This window comes from Copadichromis virginalis, linkage group LG1 (assembly GCF_057382275.1).
Source record: "Copadichromis virginalis isolate Kocher_CV1m ecotype Utaka linkage group LG1, C_Virginalis_male_GT1.1, whole genome shotgun sequence".
NCBI classification, from domain to species: domain Eukaryota; kingdom Metazoa; phylum Chordata; class Actinopteri; order Cichliformes; family Cichlidae; genus Copadichromis; species Copadichromis virginalis.
In genome coordinates, this window is record NC_140618.1 from 10,106,617 (window position 1) to 10,116,578 (window position 9,962).

Here is a 9,962-nt window from a genome sequence, read left to right on the forward strand (position 1 = left end):
TACCAGCATATGGTGTTTGAAGTGCTAATATAAAATGTTAATTTATTTTATGAGCATAATATATAGAAAGATATTTAGAATTATTTTTGCAGCTTCACCCACTGACGATTTTACACATGCTTATGAGTAAAAACTCATTTAGCTTACTATCGGAGTAAGCAGACAGATTCTGGTCTGCTAGCCACATACATTTCTGAAGTTGAACTTAAGTTTTAATACCCCTTCCTACTGTACTTAAGTAGAATTTTATAGGTATCTGTACTTGAGTACTTGTTTTTCTGACAACTTATTACTTTTTCTCCCCGTTCTCTACACAAATATATATACTTGTACTATGCTCCTTACATTTGCAAAGCTCGTTACTTTAGGTTTAACACATTTGAGGGAAGTTTTCGTTTCCCAGCTCTTTCAAACATCAAACCAATCTCAGCAAAAATAAGCAGAACAATGGTGTGTGTCATATACAAAGGGATGAAAGATCATTTACATGTGTTATAGCTATACTTAGAGGTTAAAGTGGACCGGAACTCTTGAACAGCATTTTAGGTGCAAAATGTTCATAAGCTGTGGTCTTGGTACTTTAGCATCAAGCTAGCACTACAGAAGACGAGCCAGCATAAAGGGAATGACATTTTAGGGGGGGTTGTTGTTTTTTTAAGTGGCCTTTTTAATTACGTTAATTGGGTTTATATCAGCTCAACAAATGTCAGCAACCACCCAAACTGTGTGTCTGTCACACACGGTGTTGCTTGCTAAAGCTCCAGCTGCTGTATTTTCCAGGGAGAGAACAGAATGAGAGCTACCTTCACTCAGAGATGGACAAAGATAAGAAAGACAGGGCAGGAGAAAAAGACAAACGGTTATATTTAAAGGTATGGACTGCTTAGGACTGGGTATTTGACACACTGGAAATTTAAAGCTTTCATGTAATCTGCTAATTTTTTTTGTAATTTACGTTTGATTTTTTCGTTAATGTTGGGAAACATGCTGCAAAACAAACTGAGGTACTCAGCAGTTTAGTGCAGGATAAACATGTTAGTTTGCTGTATTCTGATAAATTTACAGTAACTGTGTGCTGTAATGTTCATGGTCAGCTAGTGTTACGGCCGAGAGGGCCAGGCAGTGGGTGTGGACTCAAATGCAGACACAGAGGGAGGCAAACGGGCGTGAGCACAGAGTTTATTTACAGAGCTGAGCCAAGTTACAAAACAGAAAACTAAGAATGCTATAACCTATGCATGCTATGAACTGTGAAAGCTATGAGCAGAAAACTGTGAGGCAAAACTGTGAACGAGAAACTCTGAGGGCTGGATTCCACAGAGGGATCCGGGGAATGGAGAAAGGGGGCAGCGGCTTGGAGGGAGGTGTGAAGTCACTATGATGAGAGGAGGAAAGTAGTCAGTGGAAGTCTCAATGAATCACAGCTGGAGGATTAGGCTATGGTGGTTTGGGCTTACGCGTTGCAGATTTGAAGTGTCAATCGAGGAGGGAGTGTCCAGGGGGTTCCGGGTGAGGAGTGTCCAAAGCAGATCCAGAACAGGCTTGGAGTGGGGAGCTGAGCAGGGAGGCAGGCAGATGGGTCCTATGGCGAAAAAGGAAAGAAAACACGGTGAAGAGAAAAAACAGTACTCCAGAGTTCTCGCAAGGGCTTGGCGGCCTAGCACTAACATGTGTTAGCAGAAGATCTGGCAAGGGTCTGTCGTGAACGCTGGTCTTATATGCAGGTGACTTGATTGGAAACAGGTGTGGAAGCTGATTGGAGTCTCCGTCTGAAGGTGGAGCCCAGCAGAGTGGAAACACCCCGTATTCACCCGGACCATGACAGCTAGGTTACATAAAGTCTAGCAGAAACTAGTCATTTTTCTGTTTAGATGTGGAGCTAAAGTAAAAGTAACAACAACAACAAAAAACAGCATAATCCCACGTATTAATATCATTAAGTATTATTTTAATTCACTTTTACTTGAGTGAAGCACTTTGACTTTTACCAGAGTTTTCTTAACCCAAGCATCTGTTTCTACTTCAATAATTTTTTTATATAGCCACTCTTCTTTAAAAGACAACTTATTGATTATAAAAGCAATGTATTTTTTCTGGTCCAATTAATTAGTCAGACGGTCCCAAGGATCTATGTTATGGTTTTTGTATACTATCTAGTATTCATATAACTGACAAATCACCGAAGCAATAATGAATGAACTGTAATAAATATAATAAAACAAGCTAGGAAGTACCTCAGGCTTAAAAGACATTCTGTGCATTGAGCAGGTACACTGCTGCATACAGCTAATCTTTAACAAAGTATCCTGATTGTGTATCTGATCAGAGAGGCCTGCAGTGCCTTCCTATCTCCGTACACAGAGGTGTTAGAGGGCAACGCTGTGCATGAGGAGATATGGGACGAGGCAACAACAGGAGAATAATGAGCCACCAAGCCTTAGCGCCTGAGTTTTGTAAGTCCTAATGATTCTGGCTCCAATTCAAAGGAGAAAGACCCACTTGAAGCCAACTTTCATTTCCCAGTATAGAATGGTGTGAATCTCATCTCCTAAAAGAATTACAGGTATCACACATTCTGCTGATCTCCTCACACACCTCTCTGTCAATCAAATACAGGACCAAAAAGTACCTGAATTATATCTAACAGGGGAGGTAATGCATCTTACAGGTTTTAAGTGTAATATAATTTGTTAATAATCTCTCAATCAGATAAAATCTAATTTGCCACCTTCATTTCATATGTTGTCTCAAATGTCTTATTACACACAGCTTCATGTAATTGGAGAAAGTACGATTCTGCACAGCTCTATTCATCACCTACTGTCACCTAATGCCATGAAAGTGGATGTTTCTTAAATTCACCTTCTGATATGTTCACATCTTTGTGCTCAGTAGCTGTCTCACTTATGTAACTGTTCTGTTGTGAACAGCTTTGCCATGACGTTCTCATTTTGGGTTTGGTGCAACACATTTGACTTGTAGGTATATTTCTCAGTGTCACTGACTTCTCTGAGTTCTGATGAGCACAGGCAGCAGAGCGAAAACACTGTTTTCTTTCTTCTGATGGTTTCCCTTCATTGTTGATCTTGAATCTTACTGCAGACAGGCCACAGTAAAAGGTTTACTTCTCTCAATCACATCTCTCAGTCTGAGTAAAAGAGCCAGAACACTTTGTGTAAAAGCTAGCGTATATCATACAGCGGCAGCCTTTTTCGTATCAGCAAATCAGAAAAAGTGACTCACTGAAGGTTTCTTCTGTCACAATAACCACAACAGAAAAGAAACAAGGAACGTGTTTTGAGAGAAGTAATTGTTACTTCATCTTTAGCCCTCACCATCGCTGCCAAAATTTATCTCACAGCTGCACAAGCAGTATTGTGGACTAGGGTGTAGACATAAATTGCATTTTTATGTTGTTCTATTGAAAGGGGTGGGTAGGGACTAAAATGCCATTTCAGAAAATCTTACTCTGCAACATTTACTGCTTACTTGGGATTTCTTTCCAGTCCCCTCTTAATATTACTCCCTCATGACACCCTCCATGCAAGATGCTACTGCAAGTTCATTATCATCAATAAGTCAAGTTTATTCTATCTTTCATCATCATATCATGCATTCCAACCACAGCACCTTTTTTTGCAATGTAAACCAATTTATTTCTCCCTTCTATTGCAGATAATATTAAACAATGCCCTAAGAGTAGAGGCTGTCTGAATGGGAATGATTTATTACAAAGAAAGAAGTCTGTGCGTCGGTTTGCAGAGCTCTGCAGTGTAAAATAACCTCATTTATATTCTATATTGCTCAGGCTGCCTCACTTAATATTCCTGTCAGCACTCTTATGCCATTCCTTCTGTTGGCTTTGCCTGCAATAAAGCCGCTGCCTTTGAAAAGTGTACAAACAATATTAAACACATTTCATCAGATTAGTGCAATGCAGAAAGGCTACTTTTAATGCAAAACAACAGGGTCAAGTGAGCCACAGTACTCATTGTTTGATGACAGATTGAAATCATTGTGCAGCAGGCACTGGGATCATTTAAAACAGATGTGTGACAGAATGTTGCCTGCCATTGGGCAGCATGTACTATTCACAGATGATCTCAAAGCATATTAGGAGCAAACAACTAATCACAGTTAAATAAGGTGAAGACACTCATTTTGCTTATTATTCTGCAACTTGCTCACTGTGAAATTAGAAGACATCAGACTGTTAAATTGCTACATTATAATGGATCTCAAGCCTATTATAAGTCAACTGTATTGTTCTTGATGTTGAGAGTAGTCTTTTAATGGAGGGTTAAGACGTTAATGGCAAAGTTATTTCTTTATTTTTTTTTTATAGAAACATAACTGAAATTACTTACTCCATTATCAAATGTTGTTGAAACATTTATTTTTAAAAAACATCATAGCTAATGCATATGTTAATAAAAATAAACTGTACTGATTTATTTATAGCCAGCAAGATAGTAGGAAAAAAACATTACCTCCTATTAAACATTAAGAACAGGTTTAAAAGTCAATAAGGAAGTTGACATTCTGACTTCAGTGGGAACACTATTCCACAGGTTGAACTCAAACGGCAGAAGCCCACTGACCTTTGTTTACTAGTCAAAACGTTGTAATGACCTGCAGCATCCCATTCACTGATCTCAGGAAGCACCCAGGCACATAGAGTAGAGAATTTAATGCTTTAAATGTCATTACCAAGAGTTTAAAATCAATATTAAATTTAGCAGGCAAACAGTGTAAATTTGCTCATACAGGAGTAATTTTTCTTGGTGCCAGTTTGATTTAAAGAGCAACAAATAATCAGGGTGGGAAATAAAAATAAAAAGATACATGACTTTGTGCAAGTCGTCTGCAGATAAGAACAATATAATTTTGGAATTCTTTTGAAAACATTTTTTATATTTATTTTTTATATATATTTATTTATATATATATATATATTAGGGGTGCAACGATATTCGTATCGATATTGAACCGTTCGATACAGTGCTTTCGGTTCGGTACGCATATGTATTGAACAATACAAAATTTGTAATTTATTTCATCAACTTTCCTTCTGACAATGCTGTCTGTGTTGAGCGCTCAGTGAATCTGCGTTCGACTACTCCGCCTAGGTTACACTGTCGAGCGCAGATCCACTGAGTGCTCAACACAGACAGCATCGTCAGAAGGAAGAGCGCAGGGCAAGCTAGCGAGACAGAAGTTAAGCTCTCCTTGCAACATGGCAAATTGAACCTCCCCCACCCTCATTCAGATCTGGCGTTTGGAATTATTTTGGTTTTCATGTGATGTATGACCCTGAAGGTAAGCGCGTCATGGACTAAAGTAAAACAGTATGTTGGATGTGCCACGCAATGCTCAATTACATTGGTGTGAACTAGTGTGTTAGCGCAGTTAGCTAGTTAAGGTGTTGGCCGTCTAGCCCCATGCACGGGCGATCAGGGGTAGCTCGTTAACGGAGATTTGCTGTGTTGTGGCGTTAAGGTCATTTCAACGAGATTAACCTGAAAGCACTAGTGGGAACACAACGAATATGACTGCACATTTACATCATCCTAGTGCAAAAACAACAAGCATGCATGCTACAAACTTTAGCCGAGTCATTTAGACAGCCATTAGCACATGATTCTCCTTATGGGGACCTGATATGTTTAATATGCTGCTGAGAATATAGGCCAGAAGAAGCATATAGTATAGCTTTTATTTTGGAAAGAGCCATTTCTCTGTAATAAACTCTCTTTTCCAAAGATGCATGATTCCTCAATCAGATACAGGGCTCGCAATATCGCTAGCCCGACGTCCTGGGGCTAGCGATTTTTCCAGTCGGCCTACCAAAATCTATCTCTGCCCTGCCCGTCGGGCTATTGGAAAAACATATGTCAATGCTTTTGCATTCTTTCGGAAATGTAGCTGGGTAATTATGTCATTGGCATCGGTGAGCCACTGTCAATATGTGACATATTGAAATCTCATTTGAATTTGCGCTTGTTTTTTTGCTTTCACTTTACAATCGCTCGGACAGCACTGATTGGTGAGTGATGATAATTTGCGCACCAATTCCTCTGACATCGTCTTATTAATCGTTAGTTTACTACACAAACATGACAAGTGAAATCTCCCGCAGCAAGCTTAAACATGTGAGAGGTTGATCGCGCAGAGAATCGCTGAGCGTTATGTGAGTGCGTGTGTAAAAGCAGCAGGATATATATTTCAGTTCTGCTGAGCCAAATAAGACAGGTCAGGGTGAAGAAGTGACAGCCAAAGAAAAGCTTACCACAAAACAGAAAAGTTATGACAAATCAGACTATAAGGCAAAAAGAAAGTGCAGCTTTATGGTTTCATGGACAAAAGAATTTCTTTGGCTGCAATATGATGAGCTAAATAACCAGGGCTGCACATAAGTGGTCCGCAGGTGCGCATTCGCTGTCAAAATAAAAAACACGCACAAGGGTTAGGGTTAAATTTAAAAACTGTACTTTTGAGTTAAAATATATATTTATAAATATATATTTATAATTTTAATAAATGACAAATTAAAAAGGCATGAACATTTTTTGTATCGAAAAAATATCGAACCGTGACACCAAAGTATCGAACCGAACCGAACCGTGAATTTTGTGTATCGTTGCACCCCTAATATATATATATATATGACCAACCTGTGCACTGCCTGGATTGATTACAAGAAGGCCTATGACTCAATGCCCCACAGCTGGATACTGGAATGCCTAGAATTGTACAAGATCAATGGGACCCTAAGAGCCTTCATCAGGAACTCAATGGGGATGTGGCGTACAATACTAGAGGCCAACTCCAAGCCCATAGCACAAGTCACCATCAAGTGCGGGATCTACCAAGGAGATGCTCTGTCCCCACTGCTGTTCTGCATAGGCCTGAACCCCCTCAGTGAGATCATTAACAAGACTGGCTACGGATACCGACTATGGAACGGAGCAGTTGTCAGCCACCTCCTGTACATGGATGACATCAAGCTGTATGCCAAGAGTGAACGAGACATCGATTCACTGATCCACACTACCAGGCTATACAGCAATGACATTGGAATGTCGTTCGGACTGGAGAAGTGTAGTCGGATGGTAACAAAGAGAGGGAAGGTAGTCAGAACTGAGGGGATTTAACTACCAGAAGGCAACATTGCAGACATAGAGGACAGTTACAAGTACCTGGGGATCCCGCAGGCGAATGGGAACCATGAAGAGGCCGCTAGAAAAGCTGCAACCACCAAGTACCTGCAGAGGGTCAGGCAAGTCCTGTGGAGTCAGCTGTATGGTAAGAACAAGATCCGGGCCATCAACACGTGCCTGTGATCAGGTACCCTGCTGGGGTAATAGGCTGGCCAAAGGAGGAGGTAGAAGCCACTGACATAAAGACAAGAAAGCTCCTTACCATGCATGGAGGGTTTCACCCCAAGTCCAGCACCCTGAGGCTGTACGCTAAGAGGAAGGAAGGGGGCCGGGGACTGGTGAGTGTCAGCACCACAGTCCAGGATGAGACAACGAACATCCAAGAATACATTGGGAAGATGGCCCCAACTGACCGAGTGCTCAGTGAATACCTCAGGCAGCAGAAACCCAAGAAAGAGGAGGGAGACGAGGAACCATCATGGAAGGACAGGCCCCTGCACGGTATGTACCACCGGCAGATAGAGGAGGTGGCTGATATCCAGAAATCCTACCAGTGGCTGGACAAAGCTGGACTGAAAGACAGCACAGAGGCACTAATCATGGCAGCACAAGAACAAGCTCTGAGCACAAGATCCATAGAGGCTGGGGTCTATCACACCAGGCAAGACCCCAGGTGCAGGCTGTGTAAAGATGCCCCAGAGACAATCCAGCACATAACAGCAGGGTGCAAGATGCTAGCAGGCAAGGCATACATGGAACGTCATAACCAAGTGGCCGGCATAGTGTACAGGAACATCTGTGCCGAGTATAACCTGGAAGTCCCGAGGTCAAAATGGGAGATGCCCCCAAGGGTGGTGGAGAATGACCGAGCTAAGATCCTGTGGGACTTCCAGATACAGACGGACAAAATGATGGTGGCTAACCAACCGGACATAGTGGTGGTAGACAAACAGAAGAAGACGGCCGTAGTGATCGATGTAGCGGTTCCGAATGACAGCAATATCAGGAAGAAGGAACACGAGAAGCTGGAGAAATACCAAGGGCTCAGAGAAGAGCTCGAGAGGATGTGGAGGGTGAAGGTAACGGTGGTCCCCGTGGTAATCGGAGCACTAGGTGCGGTGACTCCCAAGCTAGGCGAGTGGCTCCAGCAGATCCCGGGAACAACATCGGAGATCTCTGTCCAGAAGAGCGCAGTCCTGGGAACAGCTAAGATACTGCGCAGGACCCTCAAGCTCCCAGGCCTCTGGTAGAGGACCCGAGCTTGAAGGATAAACCGCCCGCAGGGGCGTGCTGGGTGTTTTTATATATATATATATATATATATAATTTTTTTTAATTGTTTTTTACCAATAACTAAAATATTTGATTTATTGGCATTGAACCTTAGAAAGTTTTGAGACAACCATTATTTGATATCCCTTTGAGAAGTGAACATATAACTGTGTGTACAATGTTATGGCTATGAATAATCTGGTTTAGAGGAAACATGTATACTGAATACAGAAGAAGGCCACTGACAGAGCCATGAGCAACACCTCAATGAAAATGGGCAACAGAGAAGGTCGAAGGCTGTGAGCTCTAAGACTGAGCACTCACTTCTAAAATTAAACCACAGATAATCTTCAAACGGGAAGTTTTTCTGCTCAAAAGCATGACTGAAAAATAATGTTAAACATATTGTTACTACTTATAAAAGACATTAACTGAATTGAAATTACTTCTTGTAAAAACCTTAGATAAGCCTGAAATAGGCTTTCAAAGGAGGCGATGAATGACGATGTGTTTAAAACAAGTTAGAAATATACCAACTGTTTAAAATTAAAAGAATTAAATGAAAAATTGTAAGATATATCTCTGTAAAGACTTGGTTGTATCTGTATTACACGTGGAGGATTTCATCTGAAAAATTATATTTATTAGAGATTTTGAGAAGAGAGGCAAATGTGTGAAAGAGTTGATAAAATTTTCCCAATAAATTCAGCTGGAAATTTCTTAGGCTAGTCAGATTTAGGGGTGAATTCTGTACACAGAATACCACTGGGCCTAATTTTCTAATATTTGTATGGAAATGTTCGTACACTGTGACAATTACCATCAGATTTATGAAATGTGTATACTGGTCTATTTGTTTCTCACCACTTTGCGTACACTTGTATATCAGAATCATTCAGAACCAACAGCCTTGTGTAGTCTCCATACAATTTGCATACTATCTGCATACGACCCCATCTCCCTTTCTGTATGTAAGGATACATGTTTTCTTCTTGGTAAAGTAGAGAAAGAGAGAAGCCTGCACCTCTAAGGCAAGAAATAAAGAGAAAGTCTGACTGTAGAAAATTCAATAATAGTGTCTGAGATCCAAGAAGGAAGCACTCAGCGGGAATGAAGACCGTTTATGTAAATAAATAAATAATTAAATTTAGGCACTAAAGCTAAAATAATGGGAGTGCTGAATATCATTTCTCAGAAAAAAGAAAAAAAGTTTGGAATCAATGATAATATGAAAAAGACTAACAAACCTTAGAAAGAAAACTGTTCTATGACAAAAACCATGTGATCAGGTAGCGCCAGGTGAGAAATTCTCTAGCATCCATGGGATCGTGCCAGGAAGTTATGCTGTAAGTGATGCCATTCAGCAATAATAAACGTCATTTTTAACTACAGTAGCAGTAGTACTCATTTTTGAGACTTCTTTTTAAATTCTGCTTTGTGGTCAGATAAAATGCATCTACTACCTCTAAGTTCTCCATGCAAACAAACCAGATGACAGAATTAGGTTAAGGATGTGACCTTTGGAATGAC

General features: G+C 40.6%; 1 long non-coding RNA gene across 1 annotated transcript; it reads right to left on the bottom strand.

The window, feature by feature from the left end:
- Positions 1-1,199: 1,199 nt before the first annotated feature.
- LOC146718326 (uncharacterized) lies at positions 1,200-3,180 on the bottom strand. The gene is made up of 3 exons (XR_014922715.1): positions 1,669-3,180; positions 1,458-1,582; positions 1,200-1,375 (listed from the first exon to the last, which is right to left on the bottom strand). It is a non-coding gene; the product is annotated as an uncharacterized LOC146718326 (long non-coding RNA).
- Positions 3,181-9,962: the final 6,782 nt, after the last annotated feature.